Here is a 20,523-nt window from a genome sequence, read left to right on the forward strand (position 1 = left end):
CATCTCTTTGCATTACTACACTTTTTGCACAGACCTAATCATTGTGTAGCTTGACACATGGATGCCAAATAAAAAGCCTCTGGAGAGGGCACAAATTTATTTATATAAGATTTGGATGACATTTACTTTGAGTATAAGCCATAGCTGCACCCACCCAAATGCCATTTAAAAGGTAACAATTGCTCAGTTGTGAAAAAAGTGTTTTTCCTAATTCCCACTTGCAAGTATTTTATCTAAACAAAACCAATTCTTTATATAGCATCTTCAGTGAGTCATAGCAGCTCCTTAAACATTTTCAAGCCTTTAACTAAAAATTAGTTAATATTGCTCTGATCTTAACTGTATCTTGGAAAGTTATCAAATGTTCATTTCATCAACTCTTTAAGCAAATACTGTCTTACTTAAAAAAAAACATATCAAAATATCTTGTTGAATCATAGAATCCTATGATGGGAATGCTGTGGATATGCATGTGTCTTCTGAAAGGGACAATAAATGTCCATTTAATTAGTAATATTAATTTTCATCATAATGCAATCTCTGTATGTCTATCTTACATACTGTATAGTTTTCAGGTTGTGAAGAAGAGACAAGACAATATGCTTGGAAAAGAAATTAAACCCTGAAGTTTTGTTTGTTATGGACTTATCAGAAATGTTATAGCAGTGGCTTGGAGGGAGAACTAATAATTGGTGAAGAGCCTTATCAGTGAAAAATCACTGAAGAATTATATTGCTTATCAAAACTCTGTTTGAAATTGCTGTTCCTATCACAGCAGATTTTACTATATTTTACTTCTCAAACAGTAAACATTCAAGTTCATTAGGGCAAGAGAAAGCATCTTCAAATGATCACAGCTAAAAAATAAATTTCTGCATTGATAACTAATTATGTCTAATATACTTCTCATAAATTTCCTTTAAATTTCATATGAATTTGGTGATAAATAAAACATCTATAACCAAATGTGAGTTGTTGTTTTTAAACTCCAGTAGTAGAAACCCAGCTCTGATTTTCTATATTTTGCTCCAGATCTAAGCTGGTTGGTTTCCATATTTTCTTGGACCAGATTGGACTATTTATAGAACAATTTGAGAAATAAGGTTCCTATTTCGTATATCCTGAAGAGTTTTCTCATAAGGAAGTAGATTAACAATTATAGCCATAAACTGCTTCCAGAAATTGGCTTTGTGCTGAAATGGGAACTTGGCTCTATTTACCAATTCATATAATAGTTTTGTAATAGCCAAGAAATAAAGGAGGGAGCTAGGTAAATTGAAAACTAAACACAGGAGCTGACTTGCAAATTCAGAGTGTTAACTTATTCCTATCCATTTGGATGGACTGTTATCCACCCTGACTGTTAATCATTGTCTAGCTACTTCCAAAGAAATATCATAAATTTTACAGTCAAATTAAAAAAATCTATAATCTTATAAAACACCTGTTTGTCTTGAATTTTACACACATCAATACTGAAATTAGAATAAGTAGGAAACAGTGTTTTTAAAATTTCTTGCAATAATCTTATAGTTATACATTTTTAATCTGTAAAGTGCTCCTATTTTGGAATAAAAACATGGTTTATTGCCACCTTATGCTGCCATAATTATTACCACTGATTGCAAAAACATGGCCTGTAGATTTATAGCTTCAGAAGTGATTTGTAAAGTAAAATACACAGCACGAACTTTTTCACTTGATCAGGATAAGATGGAAGATATTGTAGCTCCTTTGCTATCCCTTTCCTCTGATTTGACCAAACAATTTTCAGGAAGTACTTCTGACTCAATTAAAATTCATCAAGACCTTTTACTTCTCAGGCAGAAATATAATGTAGCCTTTGTCTGAACTTATGAAATATTTCAGAAAATAACATGCACAAATACCAAACTGTATTTCAAAATTACCATTACTTTCCAGTGCAGCCCTTGAAGTAATGAAAATTGCTCCTTTCAGAACATTTGCCAATACATACTGGTGACACATCTCCATAACTGTAGTGTACTAAGTCTAATGCCTGTTGACAACTCAGTGTGAACTTTTTTGGAATCAATCACTCAGTCTTTGAAATTGTGTTAGGCAGTATTTCCACCATTAACCCTTAGTAGTACTTCCTGTAAAAACAAGGCAGAAAAATCTTCCTGAATTATAAGTAACAGGGCAAAAGCAGCAGAATTTAAGATGGAATGATTGGACTTTCACAAAATGCTAATGCTCCGATAGTGGCTGCTTACACACTGTTGCAGCATCTCCATGGTCACATGATTGAAATTCAGATCCCTGGCAATTGAGTCATATTTATGTGGTCATATGATCATCATTTTTGAATGCCTGACAAGCAAAATCAATGGAGAAGCCTAATTCACTTAGTAACTTTATTACTAATTTAACAACTGGTGATTCATTTAACAACTGTGACAAGGAAGGTTGTAAAATGGGGTAAAACTTAACAAACATCTCATCTAACAACAGAAATTTTGGGCTCAGTTGTTATCAAAAGTCAAGGACTACCTTACATTCTAAACCAGAAACTAAACTACAGTGTCTGTTTAATTTGCTTCAGTCAGACTCCTTCCTTAGCATTGCAAAAATTTGACAACACAATCCAATCATTATCTCACATTGTTAACTGAATCAGAAGTTATTTGCTTCAAATTGTGGCATTACACAATCATCCTGTAAATCATTCATGCTCAGCAAAGGTTTATATGATGTTATTTCCAAAATACAATAATAAATGTGTCATTTTGGTTAAAACTGATTATAAAGAAAATAGGAAAACCTGTATCCCTTTCTTATATGGAGAAAGAGATATAGGTAGTCCTCAATTTACAATCAAAATAGAGCCCAAAATTTATGTTGTTAAGTGAAACATTGGTTAAATGAATTTTGCCCCATTTTACGACCTTTCTAGCCACAGTAGTTAAGTGAATCACTGCAGTTGTTAAGTTAGTAACAATGTTCTTAAATGAACCTGCTTCCCCATTGACTTTGCTCATCAGAAGATCAGTAAAACTATTCACATGACCCTGGGACTCTGCAATTGTCATAACTATGAGTCAGTTTCCAAGCATCCAAATTTTAATTATGTAACCGGGGGAGACTGCAATGGCCGTATGTTTGAAAAACAGTCATAAGTCCCTTTTTTCAGTGCCATTGTAACTTTGAACTAAACTAACTGTTGTAAATTGAGGACTACCTGTATTTATTTTTATCTTTTTGCTATTACCTGGATATTGTTTTTCTTTTTTAATGATCTGGCACAATCCATTATAAAAATATTCTTCTTTCCCCTTTCCTGCGAAATCATCCTGCAACAATGAAGAAGTTGCTGCTGGATGTTCTTGGCACCAAAGTGATTTATACGTATGGTGAATGATTTGTTGATCAGCCAAACTACATATTATTTCCATAATTTAGAAAAGCCATCAAATTATGGAAAACTTTTAGTAAATAAAATTGAACATTTTGAGGGAAATAGAAAAAAATGTTCAAATTGAACATCATATATATTGATAAGAGGCTTGTTTTCCATAAAGATTTTTTTTTGATAACTATGATTTTTAGGGACAATTTTAGATCCTGCAATATGGTTTTCATCTGTTCCATACTTCAAAATGGCAGGAAGCTGTATCATCAGTTTTCAGCCAGGAGTTTGAACATTAAAGAAACTATAGACCACTCTAATCCCTAATTTTGAAAGCTCTCTGAAAGTTGTCCAAGGCTATCCACAGTGAATTACATTGCAGTGTGACTCATAAAATTGTCATCATATTTGACTGTCTGATGATTTGTAGCATACTCCTTGTGAAATCGGTGGTGGGTGAGGGTGCTTCACATCATAATCAGCTATTTGTTGGCACAACAGATTTCTGGTTTATAGCATTAGCCTGAATTTAGTCTTCAAAAAAGAATGTAATTCTAGAGAAATGAAAACTTGATTTCTGCAAAGGGTGTGTTTTCCTTCTATTTAGCTATGATTTTATTTTTGTTGTTATTTTTGCTATTGTTATTCTCTGGCCTTAGATCACTGAATACCCTGATAGTCCTATTGGCAGAGATCCCACTGTTTATCGTCTATACTCATTTCTGCAAAAGAAGTAAATAGGAAAATTCTTGCACACATGGGGCATCTGCAGAACATTAGAGCTTCAGCATATGCAAATAAAATGTTTGCATGGGAGTATCTATTGTTATTTTTGATGTTCATCCATTTCTTTTATGTATTCCTAATACCCATTCTTTGTAATACCAGAGATGTAATCTTTTCAGAATTGTTTTCTTATTCCATTGTTCTTAAAATTTCTTTCTTAATTTTTGTACATTGATTTGTACATTGTAATGTATATTTTGTACATTAATTTTTGTAAATAATTTTAATGGAGACAAGACTCTAAATATAAAGCATCTTTTTATAGTTTTTATCCACCCACTCAAAAAAAAAAAAAAACCCAAGCAAGAACACAGACTTTAAAATAACTTTGGATATTCACACCTCTGGCTATTCAAATGACTTTTAAAAATGCTGTACACTCTGTATCAATATATGCAGTATAAACCACCACAATTGAAAGGGGATGATCTGTCAGAACCCATGCAGTAGCATCTGGATAGGCAGCAGGGAACAAGAGAAGAATCATTATGATATTATAGCAAACATAAACCCCACAATTTATATTTGTGTATTTAAAATGGACAGAGCTTGCAGAGAAACACCCATTATTATGTGTATCATGCAGAAAATAACTTACTCCTTTATTTCATAATGTAAAAGCCATTAGAAATATTTAATCAAAGTTATTGTGGACAAGAATGATGCTTCAGAGCTGATGAAAACCTTGAACAATTTTATAAGAATTGTTTTTCTTGGAATTTCTCCATAATGATAACATGTACCAAAGAGGATGGTGGAAAAGCTATCTGTCTGACCAGTTTCAGTTTACATTGAAGAATAGTAATATTTATGACAAAATCACATTTCTTATGGCGCACTGGTTAGAATGCAGTATTGCAGGCTGAGGAGATTGGCAGTTCGAGTCTCACCAGCACCACGTTGACTCAGCCTTCTATCCTTCCGATGTCATTAAAATTAGATTATTGGCAGAAATATGCTGACTCTGTAAACTGATTAGAGAGGGCTGTACAGTGCTGTGAAGTGGTATCTAGTGCTATTGCTACTGTTGTTTTTCTACTCAGAGACTTAATTCAGACACTCATTGGATGGATTTATTTGCTGTATTTCTCTATTGCCATATTGGGATCCTGGTAGTTTAGCATGCAATAACATGAGATATGGTACAAAAACAAAAGCAAAAACAATATCACAAAAGATACAGAATGGTATTAAAATATTAAAATGATCAATCCCAAAGGAAGCTATAGTTTGTCACTGCATGTATGTACAATGGATGAACCTTGGGTTAGGATTCAGGAAGTCCTTCACTTATAATTGGTTGTTTAATGACCATTCAAAAGTATGACAGGCACAGAGAGGATCCTTCAAATGACAGCACTTTGGGCACATGGCAAATGGCTCACCATTACAATTGGTTGCAATGTCCCATAGTCATGTGAATGAGATTTGCTGTTTCCGCCCACTTTCTAGTAAAGAACAAAAAGTCCCTTTGAAAGAATGGGCTTGCCCTTATGACTGCAGCATTTGCTTAATAATGGCAACTTTCACTTAACAACCTCTGCAAAAATAATGTTGTAAATTTGGGTCCAGTCACATGGGTACCAACTTATGACTGTAATGTCTTACAGCTGGAAATCTGGTCCTAGTTAGTAGTTGTAAGTCAAGAACTAACTATATTTGTTGACTTTCTTCATCTATGACTAATTTCACTCTGCCTGTGCTTAGGGTGTCTCCTCTTACAATTAAGTATTGAGTTGAACCATACGCTGTGCCTGCCTCTCCAGCATCCACTGTTTTGATATACAATATCCTGTGTCCTCAATGTATGGTCATCAAGTTTTCCATTCCTGGAGTTTGGGTATTAGATACCATAAATTTGTCCATACTTAAATCTGGCCATTAATTTTTTTAAATCAGCTAGATGGTTTAACAAACTATGTTTTTAAGATATTCCTTAAATTATATGGAATTATGTTGGCTTTATTCATGACCTAAGGATCCCATGCTCAGTGAAAGATGTCTGGAGATTTCTTTGCAGCAAAACCCAATTAGCCTGCCTCTGTTAATACTGGGCCAGAATGGATTACTTTCTCTTTCTTTAAAGCAGTGAGAAAGTGAGAACTGTGGACCTACAAGTCCTTGGTTCAAAAACCCATCAATTTGAATAATCAGGAATAAAAATAATCCTAGATTACCTTAAAAGAATATTGCAAAATATACTGGTCAGCATGCCTCTGTGTGAAAAATAAATACTTGCAGAAAAAAATAAGCATTTTGGCTTCTTCCAGATGATCTGGGATGAAGGAAGAATCACTTCTTGTTCAGCTGCATATCTTATTTTTGACTAAGTTATACCTGTGAAAGTCAAACTTTTTTCTTGATTTATGGTGAATTTTCCTTATGACATAGTTTGAGAATCACTGATCTAAAATCTCTGACATGCATTATTCAAACAGTCTTCTTCAAGGTACCTCAGTCTCTTCCCAACCAAACCCATATTTGCAGAAAACCTCAGTTGTGAAATGGATATACTGAATTTCCTGCTCCAGTGTATATCTTGGACACATATCCCACCTTTTTATCTAATACAAAAGATGAATTTAAGAAGCAGAGAATAAAACCAGGAATAGATGACTGTCTTATAAATTTGTACCAGAAAGTCTGATCAGAGGGGATGAAACAATCTGAAAGGGTTGCCTGCCATTTGCCAAAAAAACGTTTGCTCCCCTATGTCAGCTTTGTTCTATTTTTATAAGCCCCTATTAAGCTAGCACCTCACAAAGCTTATGCTTTTTCTTCTGATAGTTTAAGGACATTAAACATATCACGACTATTCGCTGTGACCTGACAGCACTAAAATGTTAAAACGTTCATCTCTTAGAAAGTTGAAGAAATTAGTTAATGCATTCATAGCTAATTGTCCTAACTACATCCAAATGTCAGTATCTTTGAAGTATATCCTATTCAGTGTGTTAAGTTTGTTTCACATCTTTCCTTTGAAATATCCAGCCACTTTCTGTTGCCATTAGAATGGCGATTAAACAAGTTATTTTGATAGACAAAAATATTCCATTAAATACAAAGTACCTATATTTATGTAGCTTCTAGTCAGAGTTCTGTCAATAAGGAGATAAGAAAACCTTAATGCATAAGATTAAAAGCCTGTCCAGTCCAAGATCAATATAATAGCATCTTTTCACTCATGTTTCTCAGCAACTGATTTTCAGAGGAATGCTTTTTGTTATTACTGATCATAATATTGCCATCATAACTAAAAACCCTTGATAACTTTGTCCAATGGGATTCTTTTTGATCTCTTATGGTAGCAAATTTCACAATTAAATGTTAAACTTTGCAAAGAAATACTTTTGTTCTCTTCCCTGAATTTCTCACCATTAATTTTACTGGATGAGTCAGGTCACTCTCTCTTTCTCCCCCCTTCTCTTCCTCCATCCCTGCCTCTCTCTCTCTCTCTCTCTCTCTCATGTTGCCCCTCAAATGTTGTATCCTGGGGATTTGCTTTAACTCTTTAATACTTTAAGAGACTCTTTTCTAATACTAAAACATCAGGTTTGATCTGTATTGACCAAATCTATCATAATAATTCAAATGAAGTTGCATTGTATGTCTAAGCAGATGTTTATTACATTATATCCTACCTTTCAGTCAGGAGTTCAAGGAGGCCTACAACACAATTTCAAAGAATGTTTGCTGCTCCTTTTTTTTCCCCCACACAGCAATGACCCACCTAGGAGGTAAAGAATGTAACTCTCCCAAAGCCACCACTCAGCTTTCATGGAACATGAACCAACCTGGATTTCCAGTGCCAAAATGCTTAACTGTTATGTTATACAGGATGTATTAAGTTATATAGAATTTTCTTTCTGAGATCAATTGAATATGTACTCAGGAACATTTAGCTTTACCAACATGATCCCAATTTCCAATTTCAGCAACTTCTGTTCCTAAGAGGCAGCAAGTCAGTATTGGGATTTAGTTTTCAAAGCTTCAAACAGATTTTTTCTAAACATAACATACATTTCCACCCAGATAACTTCTCCATTTGGCCATTTTTAGAGGGCTTTTAAGCATTATTCCAGCTTAACCAACTTTATAAACATATATTGCAAGAATAATCAGTCATAAGAGAAGAAGCTGATTGAAAACATACTTTCTAGATTCATAAATGTTCTTTTTTTAATAAATACCATAATATTGGATATTGTATGATCCTTTTATTTTATTACAAAGACCTTTAGCTTTTAGTGGTCCATAAATACAATATATAACCATAAACTTTCTTAATTCCAAAAACTTGCAAACAAATTTGTTCTCATTGTTTTTACTGATAGTTTTAGCCTTAAGTTTATTTTTTTTCTATTTCTGAATCCCTGTGATTATTCACTCTAATTTCTTTGGACCAACATACCTCCCTCCTCCTATTTTTCCCACAACAACGACCCTGTGAGTTGAGTTGCACTGAGAGAGAGTGATTGGGATGAGGTTATCCAGGTGATTAAGGCATGACTTGAACTGATAGCTCTTGCTTCCTAGCCTGGTACCTTAACCACTATACCATACCGGTTCTTTATTTTTGCAAACAATTCTCCTAAATTGAATGTTTGTAAAAATATTTCTCTAATGTGATTTTTTTCTTTTTAACTAATATATACATGGATCCAGGAGTGGGATTCTACCAGTTCTGTCTGGTTCTATAGAACCCCTTGTTAACTTTCTAAGCAGTTCAGAGAACCGGTAGTTAGAAACAATCTCCTTTTGTTTTTTCTACCCTTACTACATTCTTGCCAGTACACCTAGACTTCCTGTCTCCGCAGCTTCTGAGACTTGACTTTCTTAAAGGGGAAGAGTTGTTTTAAGATTTTTACACAGCTGTTGGGAGAAAATACTTCCTGGACAATCAGCACTTTGAAGAAATAATTGAATAATGAAGCAAAGCTTTTAGTGACCAGGAACCAAGATGAGTGACATTCAGCAAGGCTTCTTGGCTTGCTAGAAAGATTGACATTCAAACATGAGTTTACATACCCTTTCTGAGTTTTGGTCTAAAACTGGTTTTTGGTGAAGGTTAATTCTGTGCTTGGTGATGTTTAATCCTGTGTTTATTGATGGGATAATTTTCACTATTCAGCTTCCACAAGCAACAGCTACTGTTGTGATTTCATTATTTGTACTGTGTTTGAATTTTTTCCTGCCTCATGGTTTCTTTTTTCTATCTGGAGAGGGGATCTTCTTTCACTACTTTAGTACTATCTGGCACTGTCCTTTGGGGGTATACTTCCAAGAGGCAGGATGCAAGCTTGGCACTGATTTTTTTTTACTGCCTTTCTGGGGGGGCATGTGACCTTTCCTTAAATCTAGATGATCTCCTTAGGATATCTTGTGAGATGAGTGAGACCAGCTGCTATTTTTAAGTGGTGCAAATGGATCTAAGGATTGCTTTTCCTGGGGGTGCTTTTTCTGGAGAGCTTAAATGACCTCTCTGCTAAAGGGTTTCACTTTATGAGCAAGAGTTGGCTGCTTGATAATTATCATTGCATTTTAACTATTTTCATTCCTCAAGGTGCTCTGACACCCTGCCTGATTTGTACCTCTGGCTTGCAGGTATTTTTAATCCAAAGCAAAGAAGCTTTTTGTATTTTTGTACAGGTAATCCTTGACTTAAAACAGTTCATTTAGTGACAATTGAAAGTTATAATGGCACTGAAAAAAGTTACTTATGACCATTTTTCACACTTATGACTGTTGCAGCATCCTCACTGTCATGAGAGGCCAGGTGAGGAGAAGTGCCCCTTGACATGAGTGATGTCAAGCTGGCCACACCCACCAACTAAATCACGCCCACAGAGCCAGGTGTTAAAAAAAACTGAATCCCATCCCTGCATGCATCTCCCATCTGAAAATTCATTTTGATTGAAGAAGTGAACTGAAAAATTTGAAACTGTATAAATATCAAAATCTAACTGCCTTTCAGTTCACAACTTTGTTCAGCCAGTATGAATTAGCCAAGTTCTTTTACAGTGTGAATTGAATGGAAGATTTCCTTATTCTTGATAAAAAAAGACTCCCTGGCATTCCACAATTGTCAGCTGACTTTAACTTACAGGATTAATTTGTAACATATTTGGATTTTTTTTTTAATGAAGATATTCAGACTGTAATCAAGCACAGAGTTTGATTAAAATGTAAAGCTGAAAGAGTTGTTTCCTGCTGTGCTTTACCTCTTACAAGGTTATAGCTATTTCATGTTTTATTTTGCCTGGGACCATTTTGCATAAACAACTTCTCCTTTTTTAAAAAATCATCAACATATGTTTGACTTTTGCCTCGTGAAGTTATCACTGGTGTTCAGCTGAATAAAGAAAGGTATCTTTCATATTTAGATAGGATATGGAGAAGCCAAATCATCTTTGAAATGAAAGGTACCAAACAATTATTTTCCCTGTAGCCAGAGAATTAAAAAAAAAAACATCAAAAAGGGAACAAAATCGTAGGCTTGATTTTTCTTCCATGCTTTAAAAGTGTAGATGTTTTCCCCTCCCCTTAAGACAGCAGAAAGGTTGTGCATGCAAGTCATGAAATGTCTTCTTTCGATTCTACATAGTCCTGACAAAAGAATCCAAAGTTTGAGGTAACATGAAGATTTATGTAAGAGAGCAAACCAGTTGTTTGAAGTTTGAAGATGGGTATTTATTGAAACAGCTGGCAAATCAGCAGGAAAATGCTGATTTGGAAAATTCTTCTTCTTCAAAAGAAACAAACCCTTTTAGTAACACTGATATAGCTGAACTCTACAAATACATTAAAACACTATTAAGGATTAAAAGAGAAATGGAGAAAGCCGGGCTTTCAATTAGAGGCTATGGCAGATCTGCAGAAGGCTGAAAGCAATAATTGAATAGTATGTTTGATTAATTAACAGCAATTAAGTGTAGGCTAGAAATCGGATTTTAATATCAAGCATCACATTAAAAACAGTCTTTATGGCATTGCTGATAATAATTTGTGAATCTGGGTGTGTTGAAGATATTTTTAAGGATTCCTAAAAGGATGGAAACCAAGCAGGAATCTTGTACACTTACTGTGGACTTAAGTTGTGTGTTCTATAATACTGGGCAATCCTATAAATATCTTAGTCCAAAATGCCACTGATTTCAATGAATTTTCATAATAAGAAAATATGTTTAAAGTCGTACCTGTAGAATTCTCAAAATCAGGACTTCACTTTTTTTTCCTGATTTCAGTTCTAAGAGAAAATCCATCAAATAAATGGAATGTTAAGTAATAATAAGTTATTATATTTGTACACTGCCCAACAGTCAGCAATTCTGGGAAGTTTTTAATTTTTAACAACATTTAAAAACAAAGAACAATAACACATACACACCCTCAAAAACAGCACAAAACAAAAGTACAATGATGGCAAAGAAAACAAACTCATAGGAAAACAAAAATGTTATTCTCATGAAAGTTCTGGGAAAAGAGCTAGCTTTCAAAATACCAATAAAGTGGGAACCATTCAAAACATTTTTTGGGGGGGATAGCCTCATCCCAGATTACAAGCACTGTTACAAGAGAAGAAATCTGGGGTCTTGGCGGATGGCATTGTTTAAAATCTGGAACTTCCCAGATGGAACTCACCAGGCAAATACTTATAGGAGACAGGAATATTTCAATTATATTTAAATGTTAGGTGGGATGGTAATAATAGTAGTTGCTTTGCTTCTTCGTGAGTCATTCATTCATGCTTGAGGTCTATAATGGAAAAGTAGCTGGTGACAAAATGTCCCAGGATGTTACATATCTAAGATTCCTTGGTGATTGGCATATGTGTAGATGTTCAGTTCATTCAATTTAAAGCTAAGAAAAAATATTCTTGGGGTCAAAATGCTTAATTTCTAATAGCAATAGCACTTAGCCATATATACCACTTCACAGTGTTTTACAGCCTTTTCTAAGCGGTTTATAGAGTCAGCATATTGTCCCCAACAATCTGGGTCCTCATTTTACCAGCCTCAGAAGGATGGAAGGCTGAGTCAACCTTGAGCCTGGTGAGATTCGATCCGCCAAACTGCTGGCAGCCGGCAGTCAGTCTGCAGAACTAGCCTGCAGTACTGCATTCTAACCACTGTGCCCCTATGGCTCTTAATAGATAATATCTATTATTAAGGTTCTTAATAATAGTCCATAATAGAGAATTATGGACTAGAGAAGTTTTCATGGCTGGCAGATATGAAATTGTTGTATTTATTCTTCTTGGGCCATTTGCCGTCAGTTTATTTTCTGATGCTACTGTGAATAAAGCTGAGACTAACGTATGATGTACAAGCAAAAGGATTGCTGATCATTTCAAGAAATAAGCTTTTTTGTGTGCATAAACCCAAGATAAAATGAATTTATCATGTAGAATCTGAGAATACTGAGATAGTAGACAACAGCAAAAATGAACATAATGTAAGAAACCCTTGCCTGGCAGGCCATAGTACTAGTTGAAAGGACTTTTCATACAGTTCTGAGCTTTCTGCTCTGCAGCAGTATATCCTCAGTACTATTCCGCACAAGCTATTTCTGACAAGATTTTGGAAATTCTTTACCATTAGCTTCTTCTTAGGGCTGAGAATAACCCAAGGTCTTGTGCCTAATAGGAGATAAGTTTCTGATTTCTAGCCTGGTATCATAATTACTACAACAAACTATAATTCAATCAATAGAGTGGCAGCCTTCTGACTCAATTTACTCCATAGCAGAAGTGGTCTTCAGCAGGTTCTGACCAGTTCTGGAGAACCAGTAGCAGAAATTTTGGGTAGTTCAGAGAACCAGTAAATACCACCTTTCATTGTCCCCACCCCCATCTATTTTCTGCCTCCCGAGTCCCAGCTGATTGGCTGGATCTTCTTTGGTTGCTCTGCACAGGAGAACAGAGCTGGAAAGCAGGTAAGTGGGGTGGGGAGGCAATGGAGATTTTGCAGTATCCTTCCCCTGCCATGCCACCAAGCCCCATGCCGCGCCCACCAAGCCACACCCACGGAACCGGTAGTAAAAAAAAATTGAATCCCACCACTGTTCCATAGGTTCTGATTATCATCTTATATCTTCCAAAATGCAGTTTTTCATATCAGCCATTAGCACTACAGTTTGGCAGATTTTAAACACTGGGCTCTGGCACATGGGCTTTATCATGCTTTCAAATTAGCACCTTGTCTCAGCATTCCCATGATGTTTTTCTTCATGGGCAGCTTTTCCTATTTCCTCTTCTCCTCCCCCCACCTTTTTCAGTTGTCAAATTGCTAATCACAGAACCTTCATTTTACAATCTGAGATCAGAAGATGGAAAGGTCTGAGTGACTCTCTCCTTCCTCATTTCACAACTCACCCTCCCATTTACTTTTGGTGAATAAAAAAAGGAAGCAGCTAATGGCTATTTCAATGTTATAAAGCTGCAACCATTTCAGGATAAACACTAATTTCCTTATGTTTTTCCAGGATGTGTCCTGGAAAATACCAGATCTATAGAAATTATCCTGATATATCCATGGAAGTCTACTGTTTTTAAAATAAAGCATACAATATCAAGCATACATATTGAGAAATTCCACCAGGTAACTGCCCTAAGTTTTAACTCTTTGCATGTTGTAACAGCTATCTGAATAGAATGAGTATATAAGATATCAACTTTTTTTCATGTAATCTTCCATATTTGAACCCCACAAGGAAAAGAAAGGACAGGCTTTCAGACAAGGTAGTAGAGGTGCCCATCTTTCCTGAGAGGTTTTTGAATCATGACAATTATGTTTTGTTTGTTCAGGCAAACAAACATCTTTTTTTAAACCATAACCAAGATGGATTTGACAGACAGCCATACTTTCAAACAGGCCTCATACTTATAGTTGAATAGCCAATCCCCCATTTCTAAAACTCTACTTCTATGTTCACATAATTTCCATTCACTTTTAAAAACTCTATTCAGATTCTGTAATATTTTAGCTACGAAAAAATTGATGTATATAACACTGTAGCCTGTTTCATTTACTTAGATATCAATAGTTTGGAAAGGAGTCATTGGTCTGTATCTTCCAGAATAATCAATAAGGGAGTCCTAGCAATGGGACCTGAACAGGATATATATATATATTTACCGTGATGTTCAGAATAATGTTGTAAGTGGGCCTTCAGTAGATGCTGAAATCATTAAACTTGAATCCCTGTAGAGCATATTTGAAATTGTTGTACTCAGATAATGGCTTTATTAATGTGGTCTCAGTAGATTTGAAAAGCAATTGTTTGACCGTGGCCTTCTTAGTCTAGCAGTAAAATAATTTACTGCTATAATATGGCTTCCATTAACTTGAACTAACATCATTTCCCCATGGTAACAGAGTCCCTGTGGAATTTAACTACAGCTGTTTTGTCCGCTCTGTGGCATGATGGGTAATTTTCTTTCAAGGGGCTTAATCGGCCTTGTTCTTTGCATCATATACAACATTTGATATGCAATGTTTGAAAGTACAGCCTTCACCATTACATTCTTTAGTGCTAAATTCATCTGCTTTTCTAAAATAAAACCTCAAAAATCAATACGGAATGGATTCCTTTTCAGTGTTCTGGATAAGACAGCTATGACATATCTGGAAAAATTAATAGGAGACTGGACTGTTGCTGGTGATGTTTCAACATTGGTTAAATGGGATCTCATTAATTCAGTGTATCTGAGCCTTGCAACTTCCAGATAGAACCTTTGGTAAGACTTGAGAAGTGACAGAATCCTTGAAACGGTATTCAAGACTGTAACATATTGCCTTTTTAAAATTGTGTTAAAAACTAATACTAGTTGTCCCAGAAAGCAATGCAATATTTAGTATAGCATAAAGTATATTAAACCTTGTCTTTTCTTCCTTGCTTTCCATTTCTCTCTCACTCTTATCTTCTGGCCAATATCCAAACTGTTGTCACATGAAGTTATTTGGTTGAATTTAGTTATGTCTGTCAACTTACAACATAATTGATTTTATCTCTCATGCCCCGGTGTAACCAATTGTTTTTCTGGATGGTTAAGAATCTGAGGTAGATTTGGAAAAGCAAAAAGTTTGCCTGTTTGAATGAAAATCTCGTTCCCTATAGCTGGATGTCTGCTCTGTGCATGGATTGGTTTGTATTGTATATTGGTTTGTACAATATAAGCCAAAACATAGTTATCTTTTCAAACTTTTCTTCTCTTTTTTATCCAGTCTTTTAAATAAAAAATGCACACGAAAAATAGCAATGTGAAAAATGTTATATGGACAAACCTTTCAGTATACAGGACAGCTAGTTTCCAGACTTTTATGCCTGAAAAATAGTTTGGCTTGAACATAAACTGAAACAGCTCTGTTTTGTTCTGGGCATAGACCAGATCATGATTGCCCCAAGGGAAAAAAAAGTTATTTAAAGGTGAATGAGGAAAATTGGTATAAGTGACTTATATAACAGACGGACAGAGGGTTGTTTAGGTCAGAAGACAGATTACTGGGATATATTATTTTTGGGGTATCATCAGTGGCAGTCATGAAAGGAGGGAAGGCACTGGGAAAATTAGGAGTCCTTTTTGACCTTTTGCCTAAGATCAAGTGTAGTATATGGGAATATTAAGATAGATGAAGAGGGAGATAAATCATTATGGATGGGAGGAGAGAAAGAGGAAGAAATGCTCTGGCAATCAACATTGAGGGTGCAGCTGGGGCTAGCGGGAGTTAGATCTGCTGGGGATAGAGAAAGGACAGTGCACAGTAGCCTTGCTCAACTTAGCTTATCAGGATTTTATTTCATTTGAGAGCCACAACAAACAAAGTTTGTTATCAAAGTTTAATTTCTGCCAAACCAAGACTGCTCCAAAATGGTTGGTTAGAACCTCGGCTCAAAAACAAAATGTTTCTTTATTATTTTGTGCATATCTTTATCAAAATATTTATTGTTTAAGAAAAGGGGCATACAAATGTGGTCATTAGTAATAGTAGTAGTACAAAAGAAGGATTTTTTTTTGTTAGATTGGCTTGCAAACTGTCTAAACATAGGGGATGGATGTAAATGACTTTGTTAAGGCTTAAGCCAATTAAAACCTTAAAGTAATATTGAATAACATAAAACATATTTAAAATGGAAATAAAAGAAAAATATCAAAAAAAAATCTGAAATTGATAGATTCTTCTATAGATAAACTAATGAAGACAGAACTTAGAATACAAATAAACAATGATAACTTTAATCTGAGTTCTAATTGCGTTTGGGATCAAATTTTGCTGAACTACAACAAAATTAACATGAGCAATAATTAGCAAAAGCTGAAATACTGCTTGAGCCCATGCATTTATTTTTCTTATATTTTTTATGTTTTCCATTGTTCTCTTTAAACTTTCATTCTTTCTATTTCAACCTGTGTCTCATTCAACCCTGCTTTATTTATTTGTTTGTTTTTTGTTTATTAAATTTATGTGTTCCTCGTCTTATCCAGAGATGACTCTGGGTGGCTTAAAACCATTAAAATTAATACACATTAAAATAATAAAGAAAAAAACCCAGCAATAAATATTGTTAAAAGATGGGGATGTGGGGAACATGTACACAGAAAATGGTGGGGTCTTTCCTAATCCAGTAACCACTTTCAGAATAGTGCACTGCAATTGGGGCCCCAGGTCAGCTGGCGGAACCAGGTTTTCACGTCTCTACAGAAAGTCAAAAGGATGAGTGCAGATCTCATAACTCTAAATTGAACTGTGCTAACCCCTAACCTCTATTGGTTCATCAAATTATGAGAGACTGGAACATTTTTCTAAAACTCATGTACCATTCTGTTGATTATCCAAAGGCTGTCTTAAATTCATCTCCCTTCCTGAATCATTTTTACTCTTATTAACTCCGATCATAATACAATTTCTCTCAGATGTTTACTGTATGTCTGCACATTTTTATGACTTCTCTGGAATCCTGAAAGAAGTATTAGTTCTACTGCAGAATCAAATTTCTACAAAATTTCCTTTTTTATTTCTCCCCCCTACCATGTTCCAAGAGCTTAACTAGCATGCTGTACCCATTTGAGAGATAATGAGTACTGATACTCATTATCAGATAGGACATTCAGAAGAGATAAGGTATCAATGCATCATAGTGGTTTTGGAGACAGCTCTACATAAAAAGAAAATATAAGATACAAACAAAACAAAACTTTCATATGACATGATTTTAACCATTATAGTGCATCTGCCAAAAACCTGAACTAATGATGCATCATATTGTTATACAAGTCTTTTATTTATTTTATATTTATTCTAAAGTTCTACTTCAGATTTATTACTCTAAATCTTACAATTAAGAATGAGAATTGTTGAAGTTAGGACTTATCTTTTTTATTAACAAAAGCACAATTAATGGTTCAACTTAGAAGCTGATCCTGTCTTTAGCTTATATTTACAGTGTGCAGTTTTATAAAATGTGCAGTGAAGAAACTACATTTATTTACAGGAATTCATCTTGGATCATCTTGGTTGTGCTTACTTGACTTGTTCTTATGGGTCTCCTTGAAGTTTTTCTAATCCATGTTTTCTCAGAATAGAGAAGAAGAGAGCACAGGAAGCAGTTTGATGAAGTGCTACAGATAGTTGAGAGCAGAGATTAAAGCAGAATGATCAGTTCTATGAGTTTTAAGGGCAGAGCACATTAACTTGCTTAATGTGACCATCTAAGGACACAGAACATGCCCAATATGTTACTGCGGCTTAAAAAGGGCTCAGAAATGCTTTGTGCAAAGCTCCTTATGCCTCATAATCCTCAAAGATGGCATTTTATGCACATTGGTTGTTGCTCTCAGTTAGCAGTTCCCTTCTGAAATTGCTCCCTCCTTATTATGCATAAAAATGTGGTCAGCTAAGGCAGTACATTGTTAAAAACTGTGAACGTTCTTATATTTTGTTTTGCCCTTGACTGCAAATGCAGACTGCTATGACTTCAGGCTGATTTCCTTTACAGCTTTATTTTTTTGCACAACCATTAGCAGTTGAATTCTGGCACATGAAGGTATGTATATATCCTGTGCCATAGCAACTGCAACATCCAAAGTTCTTCCAGATTGCTGGGGCAAAAACACAGATTGGAAGGTCTCTCTTTTTAAAAAGTTTTTTGTCTTTTACTCTACTGAGTCCAGTGCCAGAAAATTAAGAAAGCAGCTTCAGGAGACTGTAGCTGAAGGTTGTTTTAAGGAATAATAAACTACCGCTGATAGGACTTCCAGAGGAGTTTTAAAAGATTCATCAAGGATAAGTCTATTAATAGTAATTAGTCATAGTAAACAGCACTATGTTCAAAGACAGCATGCTTTTCAATACTTGATACTAGGAAAACAATAAGAGAGCCTCGGTTCTCATTACAGTAGTAGGTTTTCCAGAGACATCCGGCTAGCTGTCACAGAATCAAGAAACTTTTGCCATTTCAGCAATATTCTTCTTAGATTCTCCTTTCAAATCTGAATAGCCAGTCCATCTGAGAGAAGCTGCTTTGTATCTGTGTGGGATAAGGGAGACAAAGGGGAGTGTCTCTGTATATATCTGTTTCATAATTGCAAATCTGAGTTTCTTCAAAATCTAGGCCTGAAGATGAGGTGAGTAGAAGGAAATCAAAACTGCAACTTTTCTTTTGCCTTCAGCAGTGGTGTGTTCCTGTTAAAATGTAGATTGATTTGTATACATATAACTTATTAATATATTTATCTTTACTCTCTACTCGATTGAGTATTCAGTGCAACTTATTCTCATGAAACTCTTTTCTGTAATTTGAGACTTTTTGCATCATTTCAAGCCTTATTATCATATACTCATTTGATACAACCTTCTAATATCTATTTTCATTTTTAAACAATAAATGCGCAATAATTATCTGAATTACTTAAATTTGTGATAGTTAGATGGTTGTAACTATTGATAGTCCCTGCATTTCTTAGAAAAACATTAAACAAGTCAGAGCTTCTTTAAAATTTCTTGTTGTTCAATCTTTTGAGAATTATGTATCTAATCTATTGGTAACATTCAGAGGCTATGCTTTGTTTCTGGGGTTAGCAAACTATCATAAATCAACCATACAGAAAAATAAACCATAAAAACAATTTTAGGAGAGAGCAATAAGATTTATCTAATCTTTGGAAGAGAGGTGGAAACTTCGGTAAAAGCAAAAATTGGAGAAAAAGAAGATGTCCTCTATTTATTTATTTAAGAAAATTTGTATAAGTACCCACTTATTTTCAGTGACTCTGGTGGCAATAAAAAAAAATAAAAAGCCATTATACAAACAATAAAAAACACCCTACCTACCTACCTCACCCTTCTAAAGGCAATTAAGCAGTAACTGTAAGGGTATGCAGCAATATTAAGGAAAACAAACAAAGCTGCATCAATCATAAAAAAACCCATTGCATTTGCCAAATTTATAGAAATGAACCTCAACGATAAGTACTTCCTCCTCTTCTGCTCCTCCAAAACATTTTATTTCAAGTAGGTGTGGTATCTGGCATAGTTTGAATGAGAGGAATCCAATTTTTGCTCTTTTCCTTGTTCTACATTTGAGCTGGTATTGTCTGAATCCCAGAGTGAACAGCAATACATCATCCAGCTTCAACATCTGCTAGAGCCCTCTTTCCACCTAATCTGTCCAGATCCCCAAAGCCTTTCCCACCTGCTATAGCACCAAACACTCATTATAGCACAGCAATGCCCTTTCTTCTAGACTTTCAAGGTTATTGTGTGTAACAATGGCTATTATTAAACAGTGTGTGTCTGTGTGCGTTCAGGAAAGGAAAGAGAGCCTGGGTTTGAGAAAAGTGGGAGGTATTCTAGGGAAAACTAGGGAAGATGCCAACAGTTCAGATCTTCTAGAAGACTGCGGCTAGTTTTCCAGTTGAAAACTGAGTCATAGAGCAGAAGGTTGCATCCGAAATAAATAGCTTCCCTGTTCTGTGGCTAGTGCAGGGAGGAACACACCCAGCTGTGGTTTGTGTCAGGGCACTATGGGTGCTGAATACAACAGTGTTGTGACAACCTAAAAAAATCAAACTGGCAATTTTAAAGGAACTGACTATATTGGGGAAGGAGAAATTATTTCTTAGCAAAAGCTACCTCTGAAATAATTGGAAGGTTTCCTCTTCCAGCCACTCTCATGTACTTTTTTCAGTTTTTCCCTAACTTTATTAAAGTTAGAGCTTTCTTGCCACTACTACTAACACCAGCAGGAATGCCACCAATAGAAAACAAAAGATGGATGAAACTGGGATGTTTGAAAGGTTGAAATTGAATCTCCTCTCCCAAGGAAAGGAAGCCTTAATATTGGACACTAGGCAGTGAATTATACAGGTT

At 35.1% G+C, this 20,523-nt stretch overlaps 1 long non-coding RNA gene across 1 annotated transcript in view; it reads left to right on the plus strand.

Moving 5' to 3' along the window:
* The first annotated feature begins 18,636 nt into the window (after positions 1 to 18,636).
* Positions 18,637 to 20,523, plus strand: part of LOC148127372 (uncharacterized) — a 130,584-nt gene continuing 128,697 nt past the window's right edge. Inside the window, exon 1 of the long non-coding RNA XR_015742264.1 lies at positions 18,637 to 18,779. This is a non-coding gene — a long non-coding RNA (uncharacterized LOC148127372). The remainder of the gene's footprint in view (positions 18,780 to 20,523) is intronic.

Source organism: Pseudonaja textilis, chromosome 2 (genome assembly GCF_049901715.1).
Source record: "Pseudonaja textilis isolate UNSWEBS1 chromosome 2, rPseTex1.2, whole genome shotgun sequence".
Classification (NCBI taxonomy): Eukaryota; Metazoa; Chordata; class Lepidosauria; order Squamata; family Elapidae; genus Pseudonaja; species Pseudonaja textilis.